Here is an 18,041-nt window from a genome sequence, read left to right on the forward strand (position 1 = left end):
TGCACGAGCCCTGACCAGGGCCCTAGGCGGAGGAGGAGCTTGCAACCAAGGTATGTGCCCTTGACCAGAATCAAACCTAGGACCCTTTGATCTGCAGGCAAACACTCTAGCCCCTGAGCCAAACTGGCTAGGGCTCAACTGACTATTTTGTAATGACTACAAAATCAAAGTAACTTTCCCAATATCCAAGTTAATTAAGACATAACTGTATATACAAGGGAGGAAGAATCCAATGTGTTGTTGCCATAAAAAGTTACTTCTTGTTGAGTGGTATGTTTCTCTCTAAAACTGCATTAGCAGCACATCTTATGGAGAGTTCACTGTAAATTCTGATTTGCAAAAATTAATGCTGGGCATTTACATCATTCCTATTTCAACAGTTAAGAAATGACTCAAACTTCCAATTCCCAGTAAGGTAGTACTTTAACCACAGGCATTTCTCTCCTCTCCCTCGCAGGACGAGAGTAGACAGTAAAGTCCACAGTGACAGAAAGGAAAACCATGAGAAAGGAGGGGACTTTGTCCAGAAGAACTCAGGAACTCATAACTAGGGAACTGGGAAATGCCAAGAACAGCAGAGGGATATACTGCTAAACAGCTAACTAAAACTTTACAATCGCACGTAACTTTTTACCTCCTCAATACCCCCGTGTTCAACATGTCTAGCAAATAATCTTCACCAAAGAAATTGACAACCTCAAAGAAATCTGCCTTCTGAGACTTTAGAGTTCCTCAGGAAAAAGGCCAATTCTCGTCCTCATTATCTCAGGGTTAGCCCAGTGTGTCCCTGACGGCGCTTTCTATTTCTGAGGCCTGAGACCAGAGTGCCTCCGAGTAAACCAAGGCCCTTCTTGCTGCTGTGAAAGTGTGTGTTCATTGCAAGTTTGGGGTAATAGAAGGAGAGGCACCTTAGAAACAGAAGTGCTGCACTTCACCAAGCTTGTGGTTTTGCCAACCAAAGGTGACAAAGCAAGAAATAGGCAAAGAAGTTGAGAAGGTATGCGAGGGAGTATATAATAACTGACTGTGGAATTTAGGTACATTCTACTCATTCCTCTTCGTTGGATCATTTTCATCACCATAAAATCATGTTGTTGTTTTTTGTGTGCCTTTGGTGGGGGAGGGTGGGGGACTCTCTTGCTCTCAGTTCCCCAGTTCAGCTACTGTCCCATTTTTTCCCTACTGAAAGCAGTTGTTTATATATATTGTCAACAAGTCCTCTCTTCCCATTCCCTCTTAAACACATTCCAGTCCAGTTTTCCACACACCACCCCATCAACACTGCTCTTGTCAGCAACCAATGATCTCATTTACTGTTACCAAATCCAACTGTCAATTCTCAGGCTTCATCCTACTGGTTCTATCAGCAGCACTTGATATAGCTGATCACTCCCCTCTTCTTGGAAATACTTTCTTCAATTGGACATACTCTGTTTTCTGTCTACCCACCTGCCACTCCTTCTAAGCCTCTTTTCCTGAAATGCCCCAAGGCTCAGTTCTCTCTTGTCCTTTTCTACCTCAGGTCTCTTGGTGATCTCATTCAGTCTACTCAACCACTTCCACTTAGATCTCTCATATCACAAACTCAAGATATCCACAACTGATCTCCTGACCTTCCCTTCCCTTTCAAGGGTGTTCTAACCTCAGCTTTTCCCAAGGATAGTTAAAGACAATTCTCTCCCTCCAAGTATGTGACCCAAAACCTTAACTTCCTCCTTAGCTTCTGTCTTACACCCCACATCCAATACACCAAGAAGCCCTGATAAGCCCTGGCCAGATAGCTCAATTGGTCAGAGCATCGTCCTGTTATGCCAAGGTTGCAGGTTCTAGCCCCAGTCAGGGCACATACAAGAAACAATGAATGAATGCATAAATAAGTGGAACAACAAGTTTCTCTCTCTCCCCTGCCCCTCAAAAAAAATATCCATTAAAAAACAAAAGTCCTGATAATTCTACTTTTAAAATATAGAATCTGATCACTTTTACCACATCTACTTCTATGATCAAGCCACCGTCCTAGTCTCCCTTCTACCTCTGGCCCCCTAGAGTCTGTTTATTCTCAACACAGCATCCTGCCTGACCCTTTTAAAACCTTGGGGAAAAGAAAGAGAAGAAAACAAAAAACAAAACCAAGAAATATACCCAGTTGCCCCATTTCTAATGCTTTGCTATTGGTGCAAACTTTCTAAAATGTGGGCTGACTATATTACAAGGAAACTATACTGTGAAATTTTGTGATTGTCTCATTTGGTTATTTATTATGCCCTTATGTTTTACATTATAACATTTTATTTACAAATATGCTTGATAATCAAATGTGTCCCTTTTTAAGGGTGAGGTACAAGAGAAGGGCCAGTGGACAATTTTGCGAGTCATTTCACTAAACTAGTGCAACAAAAGACACACACAAAACCCCAGCTTGAGAACGAAAACGACTTATCAATGGGTTTACACACAGGCTGGTAATTCAAGTTGGCCCATTCCATTCTGTGTTGTCTCTGAAAACAACTTTACAAGTATTGCAACAAAGGTTCCAGCAATATTCAAAGGACATTTAACTACAAATTATAGTCATTTCACAAGTTAAAGGTATTACTGGAATCTCAAACATAATAAAGCTTTTATTTTTAAAAAATTATATACAATGAAAAGGCTGATGTACCAATATGAATAGTAGCAGAACTTACTAGAAAAGGGAAAGCCATCCCATTGCTGAGAAACTAATGAGATCAGAATGTAAAACTATGCCAAGTAAAATGCTTATATGAGATGCAATAGGAGAAATGTTTAAAGTTCTACAGCATATTAACTGTAAGGTAAGTCAACATATTGGCATGTCACATGATGTAAAATACTTATGTAATAAACAGAAAAATATGGGGGGGGTTTTCTATCCGGGTTGATGAATCCAGAGTTTGTAAACTATAATATATATATATAAGATTATATTCTATATATGTTATGCATTCATAATTACAAATTTGAGAACAGTAAAATCAAGAAAAATATTTTGCTACAGAGTGCTTGCTGCCCAAAGTTAACGAAAAACAGGGTATTTAATGTTTTGATCTACTTTCTGCAAATTAAGGATGTGTTTTAGAAGCACTATGTTGGTATCTGAATTGATAATATCCCATCATGGCTGGCTCTATGTGAAGATTTGCTACTCTTATTAAAAAATTAAAATTAAAAATACCTGACTTCACAACACAGTATTTTCACAGAGAGCTAAGTGTCAAAAGCTCTGGGAGATGACATTTTTTTAAAGTTCTACTTAAAGCTATAAAGATGATTAACTTTATTAAACAAAAACCTGTACACTCAATAATGTTTAAAGAACTACAAGGAAAACTGGACAAAGAGCACATAAAACTCCTGCCACACGCAGAAATCCAGTGGCTTAGCAAATGAAGAGTTCCCAACAGGTGTCAGCTGAAAGGTGAATTGCGGGAGTACTTTCACAAGTAGGTCAGAGGATCAAGAGCGGCTACGGAAGCTAGTCAACTTAGCAAACACTTATCACGTGAAACAACTGGACAACTCTCTGCAAGACCTTAGAGAAAATATTTTTACTTCAAGTGACAAGATTCTTGGCAGGGGGAGATCATGTGACAAAAGGAAACCATAAAATGACTGCTACTTGGGCTTGAGAGTGGAAAAGGATCTCTGGACCTTGAGGAGGAAGAATCTTATGTGCCACTTTCTGACTAGACCAGCCGTGGGCAAACTACGGCCCACGGGCCGGATACGGCCCGTTTGAAATTAATAAAACTAAAAAAAAAAAAGAAGACCGTACCCTTTTATGTAATGATGATTACTTTGAATTTATATTAGTTCACACAAACACTCCATCCATGCTTTTGTTCCGGCCCTCCGGTCCAGTTTAAGAACCCATTGTGGCCCTCGAGTCAAAAAGTTTGCCCACCCCTGGACTAGACCCTCAAGATGAGATTTACTGATGTGCCCCTTAAAAAATTCTGGATTTCTATGTAAGAGTAGTGGCCTGCAAATCACAATAAAGAAATGAACATTTTGGCTACAAGTTTTCAACTTTTTATCTAAGAAATTTTTTAGTTGTTTATCGAGATCAAGGAGAAAATCACCTCATGTCAGTTGAAAATGAAATCTGTGAATGGTTATTTCAAGTTTAACAAAAGAAAGCAAACAATTTTCATATGAAAGACATAAACTTCATTATTTAGTTTTAGTTTTAAAAAATAATTGCCTTGTATAAAGTCTTTTCATAAAAGGTCAAGTAATCAACATATATATATATATATATATATATATATATATATATATATATATATATATATAATTTGAAACTTCTGGAACTATATTTGAGCCTCATCATGTCAATCAGTTAAAAAAAGTTTTTTTTTCAAATTCTTATATAAATTCTGTCTTAGGGTATATTTTTATTAACATTATTTTTAGTAGCTTTGTTATTTAGCATTCTCAATAATTTCCATATTGTAAATACATTAATACAAATCAGCTTACAAGTGGTACTGGCCAATAGACAACAGATGAATGCAACAGAACTGAAAGTCTAGAAATAAACGCATATATCTATGGCAAGTGACTTTGGCAAGGGTGCCAAGTCCAATAACAAAAGAACAGACTTTTCTTTGCTGAGGTAAAGGGGAATAGGTACTCATTATTTAATGGAAATTATGGAGTGTCCGTCTGGGGTAATGAAAATTTTTGAAAATAGTGATTATGGTTGCACAACATTGTGAATATAATTAATGCCACTGAATTATAACCTTAAAATGGTTTAAATGGTTTTATTGTGGCCAAATATATTTTACCACAATAAAAAATTACCAAAAAAATTAACTTGAAATATTTATTTAAATTAAATCTATCAGGCCTATTTTTTAAAAAACTGAAGCCATTTATTTAACAGTAACTTAATACCTCTACCATATGAGTCTTTAAAACTCATGAAAATGTTCCAACTGGCGTGGCTCAGTGGTTTAGCGTCAATCTATCAAACAGGAGGTCACAGTTCAATTCCAGGTCAGGGCACATGCCCAGGTAGAGAGCTCTATCCCCAGTAGGGGGCATGCAGGAGGCAGCCAATCAATGATTCTCTCTCATCATTGATGTTTCTATCTCCCTCTCCTTTCCTCTCTGAAATGTGTGTGTGTGTGTGTGTGTGTGTATCTCCAATGCTTTAAAAAAGAAATCATGAAAATGAGCTGTTTCCAGAATGGTAAACTAAATTAATTACTTGTTTTTCAAATAAGGTTAAAGTCTTTTTTGTTTGCTTTAAATAAATATAAATAAAACTACTCTTGCACATACCATATACCTAGGCCATATTTTATTAGTACCTTGTATAGTAAAAATTTATGGTAAGACTCCTAGGCCTACTTGAATAAAATAAAAAATAAAGTGGGAAATTTAAGGAAAGGAAAATCTATTTTTTCTATCTGCATTACTAATTCACATCAGAGTTTACATTCTTTGTGGGCTAGATATCCACACAAAAGAACAGACTAATAAGATGGCCAAAATAATTAGATGCACAGAACATATATCATCCTCTGTCAATAAAGCATTAGCAGTCATTACTGAAGCACTGTATTATAAGACCTAATTATTTTCAAGTGCTGCCCTGACAATCCTGAGCTTCACAGGGCCCCCAAAGCCTAATGAGAGTTCTCCCACTCTTTCCACATGTGTCCCTTCCAGTGGGAATGGCTCCTCGCCCAGCCCGTTCCACCATCAGCCAAACCAGTTGTACTCGATTCAATCCAAAACCTAACTAGTCTCAGTCCCCTGCCAGCTCTCAGAATTATTCAAACAAACTAATCACAAACTCCCACAGTGAAGGGATGGGAAGGTTACTTCGTCCTTTTGTTACTACAAAGCCTGTCTCCCACAGACCCTGTGGCCGGTTCACTCTATTCCCGTGGGATGTGCAGCATCTTCCTCCCCCAGAAAATTGCTGTCAATCTCATCTCACCAGTGTCAGGTAGTACCGATTTCAAACTGTTTAGGACAGAAGACCCATACTTCACCAATGGATTATAGGTGATAATAACAATTATTTTATCTAAACTTTCTGTTTAAACTAATATCACAAAGTTTATAGATGTTTTAACTTTTATGGAGGAGTTCCCTGAGACCTAAGAATTATTTCATGGATCCTCCAGTGCAGAAAGATTGAGAAAGGCTAGTCCAGTCTCTTGTAGGCAGGGTTGGTGCAGACCAGATAGGTTTGTCCTGGTCCAGTATAGCTCTATAGCTGGTCAGCACAGCAAAAGAATCCTGATCACCACAGCCTCCTGACCACAGCAGTTTCCTAATTTTAAAACAGGAGTGTGGTTCTCGCAATGAAGATCTAGGAGCAGTTTCACAATTACACAGAAAGCTTTTTAATCATAAAAGAAACAATTACACACACACCCCTTGGTTTCTCAGTTCTCTGCAAAGGTTTTGGGAGTTGTTCCTTCAAGCTCAACCTACAGTCTCTTCCTTTAGATCTCCAAACAATTCTGTAAACCACGTGATACCTGTGCCAGACATTAATTTATTGCCCCTCATCTCCAAATTCACCGTGTGCCTGTTCTGTGAAAATGGATGTATGCCCTCAAACAATTCATTTCTTTGCCAGCTGGCACGATATTAAGCTTTGTCAAAAGAGGACATTGGAAAGGCACTGCAGAGGAGAGAATTTTGCTTCTGGTTCCAATTTGCTCACTAGGCTGCAGCAGACAGGCTTCTTCAGGACCCACTCCTGCAACAAGGATGGCTTTTCCAGCAGCAGGCTCCTGTAGCACACCCAGCGTCCCCAACAGGAGGTAGCACAGAGACCGGACAGACATCTCCCCATGAACAGCTTTCCCTGGCACCCTAGAGGGTTGATGGCCAGCAAATTCACCACCCACAGCTACTTGCCTTGACCTTGCCCTTTTCCAACAAGGTCTAGACCTCAGATGGAGAGAGAAATCCACTATCTCATCCCCACTCTATCTCAGTAACTACTCTTTATATCAGCTTTTCCTATATTCCTTAGAGCTATCTTTACTTCTTACTGGTAAACCCCTCATTGCTCCAATCCCGGTATAGTCAATAATTCTCTTTTTTTTAATGTATATTTTTCTTGATTTCAGAGAGGGAGAGGGAGAGGGAGAGAAACATCAATGATGAGAGGGAATCATTGATTGGCTGCCTCCTGCACACCCCCCACTGGGAGATCGAGCTTGCAACCCGGGCATATGCCCTGACCAGGAATCGAATCGTGATCTCCTTGGTTCATAGGTTGACGCTCAACCACTGATCCACGCTGGCCAGGCTAGTCAATAATAAAAGGCTAGCCCTAACTGGTTTGGCTCTGTGGATAAAGCGTCGGCCTGCAGACTGAAGGGTCCCAAGTTCGATTCGGGTCAAGGGCATGTACCTTGGTTGTGGGCATATCCCCAGTAGGGGGTGTGCCGGAGGCAGCTGATCGATGTTTCTCTCTCATTGATGTTTCTAACCCCCTATTCCTCTCCCGTCCGCTCTGTAAAAAAAATCAATAAAATATTTTTTTTAAAAAAAGGTTAATATGCAAATCTCCCCTCAGGAGTTCGACTGGGAGTTTGTCCACTCGCTATGACGTGTGCTGACCACCAGGGGATGACATGGTACGAAGGAAGGCCCCAGCCGGCAGCTGGGAGAGGGCAGGCCCCGGCCAGCCCTGATCACGGGCCAGGCCTAGGAACCCTACCCATGCACGAATTTCATGCACTGGGCCTCTAGTCTATACATATAAAAGCCTAAGCAACAGTTCAACCGGTAGCTATGACACACACTGACCATCAGGGGACAGACACTCTGACCAATAGGTTAGTTTGCTGCTGGGGTCCAGCCGATCAGGACTGGGCGAGACGGACCGGACACGCCCTGGAGCCCTCCCTCGTTCCCTCCCACGTTCCCTCCCCGGCCCCCATCGTGCACCAGAGGGGTCCCTCAGCCTGACCTGTGCCCTCTCGCAATCCAGGACCCCTCAGGGGATGTCGGAGAGCCTCAGGCCAGGCCGAGGGACCCTACCGGTGTTTGTGCACCAGGCCTCTAGGTCTTTATACAAATCTTTTCCTGTTAAATTACAGTGAGGTTTCCTTTTTTTTTTCTTTTTTTTAATATATTTTATTGATTTTTTTACAGAGAGGAGGGTAGAGGGATAGAGAGTTAGAAACATCGATGAGAGAGAAACATCAATCAGCCACCTCCTGCACGCCCCCTACCGGAGATGTGCCCGCAACCAAGGTACATGCCCTTGACCGGAATCAAACCCGGGACCCTTGAGTCCGCAGGCCGACGCTCTATCCGCTGAGCCAAACCGGTTAGGGCTACAGTGTGGTTTCTATCTTCTGAAAGGACCAAACTGATACATCCCAACAATTCTTTAAGCTCTTTGGTATCCTATGGTAAATAAGCCCTTTCTGCTTAAGGTATCTAGAGTAGATTCTGTTCTTTACAACTGAATCTTCACTATTTTCTTTTTCAATAAAGAAATGTTTGAGGGGTGAGGAATCATACAATAATATCCTCAGAGATTAGATAAATCTCTGACTCTTTTTTTTAAATTAGCAAATGAACCCTACGTGGTCTGGCTTGGTGGTTAGAGCGGCAACCCGTGGACTGAAGGGTCACAAGTTCAATTCCAGTTGAGAGCACATAACTCAGTAGCAGGCTTGATCCTAGGTCCTGGTCAGGGAGCATGAGGGAGGCAACCAATTAATGTGTCTCTCTCACATCAATGTTTCTCTCTCCCTGTCTCTTCCCCTCCCTTCCACTCTCTCTAAAAATCAATGAAAAAAATATCCTCGGGTGAAAATTAACAAAAAATAAGTAAATAAAATAAAATTAGGAAGTGATACTAATCACGCATAGCCAGGATTAAGATGGCTACTGAGGATTATGGTCCTAGGTTAGTCTATTAAATACTTTAATTGTAATATGAATTCCATCTTAGACTATTATCATCCCTGTTATGCCTAGCTACTATTTAAAATTTAGTCTACAATAAGATAACACTTCACACCCACTAAAGTGGCTATAATAAATAATAAACAATTAAGATAATAAATATTAGCAAGAATGTGAAGAAATGGGAAACCCCATACATTGCTGAAGGGGATGTAAAATGGCAGATAAAATGTAAGTAGTCTAGCAGTGCCTTAAAAGGCCAAACATAAAGTATCCAAATGACTCAGACAGTCCATTTCTAGGTACAACCCCAAAAATGAAAACCTATATCCACACAAAAACTTATCCACAAATGTTCACAGCAGCATTATTCATAGTAACCGAAAAGTGGAAACCCAAATGCCCATCAGTGGATAAATGGATAAGTAAAATGTGATATAGCCACATAATGGAATATTATTCAGTAATCAAAAGAAACAATGTACTAATATTTGCTACCTAGATTAAACTTGAAAATATTATGTTAAATGGGAAAAGTCAGCCACAAAAGACCACAACATTATATAATTCCATGTATATAAAATACCCAGAATAAGTAAACCTATAGAGACAGATTACTGGTTACCTGGGACTAGGGGAGATAGGGATTAGGATGGGAGGAGAGGGTAAAGGGGTACAGAGTTTCTTTTTGAGGTAATAAGAATGTTATAAAACTGACTGTGATAATGTTGCACAACTCTGTAAATATACTAAAAGCCAGGGAATTGCATACTTTAAATGGGAAAATTGTATGGTGAGTTATATCTCAACAAAGCTCTTTAAAAAGGAAAACAAGCTTAGTCTCTGCAGGAACTTCCATAATTCAATCATTTCTAAATTAGGATAAGGGACTTATGTCCTCTGTACCTCAATGCCTACTTCCCATGACAAAATACTATGTACTTTTGCACAAAAGCAAAACTACCGACCCACCTGGGTCTTTGGGAAATGTATTCTGAGTTAATTATCTGACAGAAGTTTTTTAAAAATAATAATAATAATAAGCCGTCTTTCCCTGCTGATAGCGCTCTTGAAAACATGATGAACGTTCCTAAAACCCGCTGAACTTTCTGTAAGAAGTGTGGCAAGCATCAACCCCACAAAGTAACACCGTAGGAGAAGGGCAAGGATTCTCTGTGTGCGCAGGGAAAGCGGCATTGTGACAGGAAGCAGAGTGGCTACCCTGGGCAGACTAAGCCGATTTTCTGAAAAAAGGCTAAAACTACAAAGAAGATTGTGCTGAGGCTTGAATGCATTGATCCCAACTGCGGATCTAAGAGAATGATGTCTCTTAAGAGCTGCAAGCATTTTTAACTGGGAGGAGATAAGAGGAGAAAGGGTCAAGTGATCCAGCTCTAAGCTTAATATTTTGTTTTATTATATGACAACAAAATCTTGATATGTTCACTTCCAAAAAATAAAAGCTACATTAAAAATCTATGCTGTCACTTAAAAGTCCACAGCATACATTACCCTAAATTGGGGGAGGGGTCTGTATGAGTGCTTTTATATATTTAACGATGACCTATACTAAAATTATATGGGAATTTGACTTTAGCAGAAAATCATACAGCAAAATCAACTTCCTCAAGCTAGCCCATGCATAAGGAAAAGCAAGCAATTGTGTCTACTCTAGCTCAAGAAAAGCACAAAATTTTAGATCTGAATTTTTGAGATTTTCCTCAACTAGAATTAGTTCCAGAGCCCAGGGAATCTAAAAACTGAAAACTTCAATTCTCACTAGCTTAAGACTGAAATGAAGCCCATGAGCTAAGTCAATAAGCATGTACACACACCAGGCATCAGAATTTCATACACATAAGCTGTCCTAATTTTCATTCCACAAATAATCCATAGAAAAAATTCTGACACACACCCCAAACCTAAAGTTGTATAGTCTGATATATAAGTACTTCAAATATACATGGTTTTCAATTTATTTCAAGTTTAAACTGCTTTAAAAAAAAAAAGTGCAAAGAAACATACACTGTTCACACTCCAAAGTCCCATCTAAATCTTGTAAATTCAATCTGAGGAAAAATGATTCCCTTCTGACTTGCCCGGACTAAACAACTTGGTCCAGTTCCCATTCAACCAGAACAACATCACTATTTTACACTCATCTATTTACAAATAGGTCTTCCTACAAGATACCATTAGACAAAAAGCTTCCACTGTTTAAAAACATTTAAGAAACCTTTCTCTAATTAACCATGAGAACCTTTGCTATTAAACACTATATTGTTCCTGCTGGAGTGGGAGCGGGCAACCAGGAAAAGACAACAGTTAAAGAATATCTGGGTAGCTGGTTCAGCCACAGGAAATGGGGAAATAGCTACAATGAATACAAATCATCTTTTGTTGACTTTCTCTAATTGTTTCACCATCTGAAATGAATAAATCACTCTTCGAGAACATAAGGGAGCTAACTATTATTCCCCCACACCAGCTATATCAATGTGAGAAAAACTGCAACCCTGAATATTTAGTAAGAAACAACCCAAAGAATATGCCCATCTTACCCTTGGCAGCATCATTAAAGAAAAAAGTGAGGAACTCTGAGGGAAGGAGGTCAAAATATCTGTTTTGTTATTAAAGAAAGGAAGAATAATCGTCCCAGCAATAGGCAGATAGATTATTACCATTTATATTAAGAGAAAAATACTTACCGTGAAGATGGTCTGTGTATATTAACCTACTCTAAATTATTATATTAAAGTAGACATATTTTTTTATCTAGTTACCTGACTCATATAACATCCAATTATTAGTTTATGAATGTGTTAGCCCAACTGTAAACAGGCAAATTTATTTCACATAAATTACTGTCATTAACTTGATCAAAAAATGTGAGAGTAAACCTGTAGAAAGATTATACTTTTTACCTTTCCTCATCATGCATCCTCATTAGGAACACAAGTTTGGATGTTTCACACATTTCTCCACAAAAGACACTCTGGCACTTATAAAGGTCTCATTTGTTCTACTATGTGATTCCTCAATGATACTAAAAGTTATAGGGTATTATTGTTGGGACAGTTGAGTCCCACTACACTACAATTTACTTTATTTAAAATTACTCTTCCAGCAATTCAGATTGCAAATGACTACTTTTAGGCTTAAACAAATTCCAATATTCCTAAATCTATATAGGTGATAGATGAGATTAAAAATTTTTAACCTTGAAACAAACATATCTATTGCCTCTAACCTAACTCTGATCCATTAAAATGATTTAAGTTTTGTTTGTTTTAAGGAAAGTACCATAGCTAAAGTCAGGCCCCACTAATATCCCCAATAAGAATCAAAATACACAAGATATGAGGGACTCAGAAAGCAATAAGGCATATTAAAAAATAGCAAAATGACAGAATTTCCTCTTTATCAGTAATTATCTGAAATGTAAATAAATTAAACTCTCCAATCTAAAGGCAGAGATTAGCAAAATGGATAAGAAAATAAAAAATTTTAAAAGCCATGATGCAATAATATTCTCTCCACAACACTCACTTTAGAAACAAATACACTGAAACTGAAGGGATGGAAAAATATATTCCTTGCAAACAGTAATCAAAAGGAAGCAGAGGTGGCTATACTAATATCAGACAAAATGGACTTTAGATCCAAAAAAATGTTTTAAGAGACAAAGGATATGTTAATAAAAGGTTCAAGAGAGCAAGAAAATGTAATAAGTATAAATGGCATGAACCTAATAACAGACCATCAAAATGCTTGAAGCAAAAACTGACAGAATTAAAGGGAGAAATAGACAATTCTACAATACTACTTGGATGCTTCAGTACCCCATTTTCAATAACAGATGGAACAACCAGAAAGAAGATAAGAAACAGAGGACTTAACACAATAAACCAAATAGACATACAGAGTACACGCTACCTAACAACAGAACACACATTCTTCTCAAGTGCACATGGGACAGTCTAGGACACATTATAGGTCAGGCCACAGATTAAGTCTCAATAGATTTTTAAAAAAATAGATATGCAAAGTAAGATATACAAAGTACCTTCTCCAACCACAACAGGATAAATTAAGAAAGCAGTAAGAGAAGGAAAACTGGACAATCCACAAATTTGTGGAAATTAAATAACACACTCGTAAACAACCAATGGGGCAAAGTAGAAATCTCAAGGGAAATTAGAAATACTTAAGAGACAGATGAAAATAAAAAACACAACATACCAAAATGTACACGATGCGGAAATGTAGTGCTCATCGGGAAATTTATAGCTATAAACAACTTTAAAAAGAAGGAAGCTCTCACATAAACATCCTAACTTTACAACTTAAGGAACTAGAAAAAGGAGAACTAAACCCAAAGCCAATAGAAGAAAGAAAATTTAAAAAAAAAAATGTCAGAGATAAATAAAATAGAGAATAGGAAAAAGCATTGAAACCAAAAATTGGTTCTCTGAAAACATGAACAAGATTAATAACGCATTCACTAAGAAAAGAGAGAAGACGCAAAAGCTCTTTAGGGTGCTCAATAATTTTTTAAGAGAGTAAGAGGGTCCTGAGACTAAGAGTTTAAAACTGATTTAAAGAACACTGTATTACAACCCAAGATTCTATCAGATCCCGGCAAACCAAGAACAAATACATAAAATCATTAATTTGGAAAAAAAAAAAAAAAAAAACTTTTTAGTGTTTGAGCTTTGACCTATGAACCAGGAGGTCATGGTTCGATTCCCAGTCAGGACACAAGCCCAGGTTGCAGACTCAATCCCCAGTGTGGGGCATGCAGGAGGCAGCCCATCAGTGATTCTCTCTCAATACTGATGTTTCTATCTCTCTAGCCCTCTCCCTTCCTCTCTGAAATCAATAAAAATATTTCTTAAAACTTTCATAAGAATATTACATGAAAGCTAAAAAGAAACACTATACCAAATCAAAACTAACCTCACTCTCTGTAATATTAATAGCAAAAAAAAAAAAAAAAAAAAAAGACATAAACAATGTTTAGAGGAAAAGTGATTTTGGGTTGTTGGAAATACCATGCAATATATTGATCAGATAAACATAGTTTGGTAGATAATATTTTTCACCGTAGCACATGACAGTCAAATAAACACAATCACATACTCAAAAACAGGTGATTAAAATAGCAGCCACCACCACCACGAGGGAGACAATCCAAGGTTCTGTCAGAAGGACCAACAGGGATACTTGAGCAGCTCCACAGCAGCATCTCAAGACACCCCACTCAGGGTCCAGCTGCTCTATTTAAAACCAAATGACATGATCCCACGGCAGGACCGTGAGACTAAGCTCTCAATGAGCCCCCAACAAGCGAATGGGTCTTAGTGGAATTAATCTGCACTAATAATGTTCCATCGGCCCAAAGCCCTTCTTCAGCTTACCCGTTCCCTTCAGCGGCTGAAGAAAAGCAGCAGCAGCAATAATATTTACTGAGCACTTGCTAGGTGCCAGGCTGAGCACTTCAGGTGGATTGGCTCTTTTCATGTTTAATATCATCCTAAGGGTGTAACCACTATTATCCCATTTTTGAAGCTGAGAAAACTGAAGCACAAAGAAGATAAATAACTTGCTTCTAAAGCAAAGCCAGGATTCAAACCCAGCCAGTCTGGCTCTGAGGCCCAACCCCTTAGTCACTACACTATAGGTCAGTGATGGCGAACCTATGACACGCGAACTCATTTTTTTGGTTGATTTTTCTTTGTTAAATGGCATTTAAATATATAAAATAAATATCAAAAATATAAATCTTTGTTTTACTATGGTTGCAAATATCAAAAAATTTATATATGTGACACGGCACCAGAGTTAAGTTAGGGTTTTTCAAAATGCTGACACGCCGAGCTCAAAAGGTTCGCCATCACTGCTATAGGTTAAAGGCAGTGTAACTAACAGAAATGTATAAAGTGTAATAGTCAGTGCCCACTCTACCAATTGTCTACAGGAAGCTCCCAACTTGCAGAGAACCCTCTAACGGGTTCATTTATTACAACTGATGCTCAACTTCCAAGCACTGAGAGACTTCAAGCAAGAAGAGCAGATTTTGGATGGTGAATACTGTAAAATATAATACTGTAACAGCAGTTCTCAACCTGTGGGTCGAGACCCCTTTGGCGGTAAACGACCCTTTCACAGGGGTCGCCTAAGACCATCCTGCATATCAGATATTTACATTACGATTCATAACAGTAGCAACATTACAGTTATGAAGTAGCAACGAAAATCATTTTATGGTTGGGTCACAACATGAGGAACTGTATTTAAAGGGCCAGAAGGTTGAGAACCACTGCCAGTGTAAACTAATCTAGACCTCTACTTCCTCTGAAACCATTATACAGGATTCTAGTTAGACTATTCTAAAGAGAATAATGCCTTGACTCAAGGCAATAAAAATTTCTTCTTCAAAAGCTTAAACTACATTAAAACATTTAAATGCTTTGCAGAGTTGGCTAATTACAAGGGTAGCTCTCAGTCTACCCCCTTCACTTCAGGGTTCAGAGTGAGACTGCAGTTCTAACTATGTATCGAAGCAATTCAAGGCAGAGCTCTAAAGCCATTAAAAATGAACTTAAAACTTCATTGTAGAGCTTAAGAAAAGTGGAATGGGAAACTAACAAATCTGCTTAAGTGTGAGAAATAAGGAGTGGATAAGAAACTGGTAACTATCTCACAGTAATTACACAGGGCATCCATACAGATCTTCCAGAGTTTTAACTTTTGGCACACGTTTTAAAATATGTACCATTTAAAGCTCCTTAAATAAACGACTACTTTTTTGGTCTACTAAACTGAAAACATTCCACGATACAATTACAAAAATAACTTTCTGGTTTTCTAAGGGAAAAGGACAATTTAGGAAGAGGAATGCAGAAGTTAAAGAAAATGATAACTCGATTTACATACAGATTACAACATGGGCACAAAAGATAAGTTAAAATGAGTGATCAAGAGGACTGTTGAAGTCCTATCTAACTACAAATTGTCATGCAGTGCAAACACTGCTGCAATTCTGAATACCTGAAGGAAAAAACATCCACCCAGAATTAAAATCGCCAAAGAAAATGTCCCTTAAGCGTTAAAACGTATTAGCTAATCAGCAGTGCTAAGACCTTCAGACACTTAAGCAAGCTACTAGTATCTGAAAAGGAAAAAATGGGCTTGCAGTTACCAACATTCACATCGAGCAGACGAAGATGTATCAAAACTCCATTCTATAATGGGCAATGCCCAGGAAAGGAAACCAACGGATTCAACGCTGCACTGGTACTAATAGGCTTAGAGGACACGGGGAAGGGGGAACAAGCAAGCCTCCTTGCGTAGGGATTGCAGGAGTCCTTGAACTGAATACTTGCAATTAAGAACCCGCATCTCAGGAAGGAAGACTGTGGGGGAACTCTGCAGTGTCATCTAGGGCGATCTGATTGAGGTTCAGAGCAAACACACAGGGCGACAAGTTGTAAATAGAGAACACACTTCAGGCCAAAACACCCATTGCGGGGAAGCAAACCTAGCCATCGCAGGTGCCACACCCCACCCACCTCACCTCGCAGCTCCGCACACCTCCGAGCAGAGGGCTGGCTGGGCACCCGAGTGGATGGAGAAGCAGGGCGCGCACCCTCCCCCCCGGCCCGCCGCCCCTCTGGGCTCTGCTCTGCGCCGCGGCGAGCGGAGAAAGGGCAGGGCACGGGGTCGCCTCTACCCCGAGACTGCGCCGAGCACCCTCCGCGGGGATGGGGATAGGGATGGGGGAGAGAGGGCGATCAGGTGTTCGCGGGTGGGAGCGGGAGAGAGCGTTTTCCATTAACAGCCAAACCTCCAGCCCATCAGGGATTTCCCTCAAGAGCCGCTCCACCACCACCCCAAAGACACGCGTTACACAACCTGTCAGGTGAGGGTCCCAGGGCGCAGGCGGCGGCGGGCCCGGACTCGCTCTCCTCCCGCTTCTCCCGCCCCCAGGACGCCGCGGCCCGGGGAGGGCAGAGGGGCACCGAGGGTCGGCCGGCCGGACGCGCGGACGGCGGCGGGGCGCTCACCGTGGGCTTAGGAGGGGGAGCCGGCAGGGAGTGGGCCGAGCCGCACCCCCTGGCTCGGCGCAGGCAGGGCCGGCGGCTGCTCGCTGGACGCACCGCGAATCCCTCTCCGCCCGCCGCCGGGTGTTTTCATAGAAACCTGGCTGGCAGGCGCGGCAGACGCGGCAGCAGCGGCGGCGGAGGAACCTTCCCGCATCCCGGGCAACGTCAGCGCGGCGCCCCGCCCACCGCGCGCTCGGGCCAGCTGGGCAGCGCGCGGAGCGGCAGGGCGGGCGGCGGGGCGCGCACCGGGAGAGGGCGGCGCAGGCGCGTGAGTGGGGTGGGGAGCGCGCGCGGGCCAGGCGGGAGCGCGCGCGCCGGCGTTGGAGGGGTGGGGCGGGCAGGCTGGGCCCAGAGGCTGGAGGGGTGCTGTGCGCGCACCGTCGGCCCCGGCAGCTGCCGCCCAACCGGACCAGACGGGTTGCCCAGCCACTGTCCACAAATCACCTTCCTGGAGGCTCCCAACTAGAGCCCCGCCTTTTCCCGGCACTAATCCGGCGCCCACCCCGCTACCATCCATCTCCCCACGCCCCCTCCCTTAGGAGGCTTTTAGTCACACCAGACCAGCGGTTCTTACCTCACCCCACGTGACACCGGGTCACATTAGTCCCTGAGGGCCATGGTGACGCTTAGCCCTTTGCTGACCTCAAGGAGAATCCATAATGAGAAGCTAGAAGACATGCAGTTTCCCCAGCTGGGCTCCCAGAACACCACGAAATTGCACCTGGTGGCCAAACCTCAGTCAATTACATGCCTATTGCAGCAGCGAACAAAACAGCATGCTGACATGTTTGGGCTACTAGCATTTTGTATTGTGCCTACATATAGTCACGAAAATGGCAATGCTAAATTGGCTACGGAAAGCAAAGACGGAATTTTTATCTGAGCCAAAGTAGTGTTCCAGACAGATTAAACACTGATACACCCCCTTCTGTTTTGACTATATTTTTAATAAATACACTTTTTTTTTTCAAGAGCATGGGTCATGTCTGCTGCTGTTTATAGTAGCTG

At 40.9% G+C, this 18,041-nt stretch overlaps 1 protein-coding gene across 6 annotated transcripts in view; it reads right to left on the reverse strand.

Annotated features, from left to right (window-relative positions):
• Nucleotides 1–17,135, reverse strand: part of AGTPBP1 (ATP/GTP binding carboxypeptidase 1) — a 107,672-nt gene extending 90,537 nt beyond the window's left edge. For 2 of the 6 annotated variants that reach the window (XM_059657076.1, XM_059657070.1), the window contains exon 1: nucleotides 16,995–17,135. The gene's annotated coding sequence lies outside the window, so the exon portion shown is untranslated. Of the gene's footprint in view, nucleotides 1–1,025; nucleotides 1,049–8,600; nucleotides 8,704–16,842; nucleotides 16,960–16,994 lie in introns of those variants that run through there. The other 4 variants (XM_059657073.1, XM_059657081.1, XM_059657071.1 and 1 more) reach the window with 4 other exon arrangements.
• Between the last annotated feature and the right edge of the window lie 906 nt (nucleotides 17,136–18,041).

The sequence above is a fragment of the Myotis daubentonii genome, chromosome 11 (genome assembly GCF_963259705.1).
Source record: "Myotis daubentonii chromosome 11, mMyoDau2.1, whole genome shotgun sequence".
NCBI lineage: Eukaryota > Metazoa > Chordata > Mammalia > Chiroptera > Vespertilionidae > Myotis > Myotis daubentonii.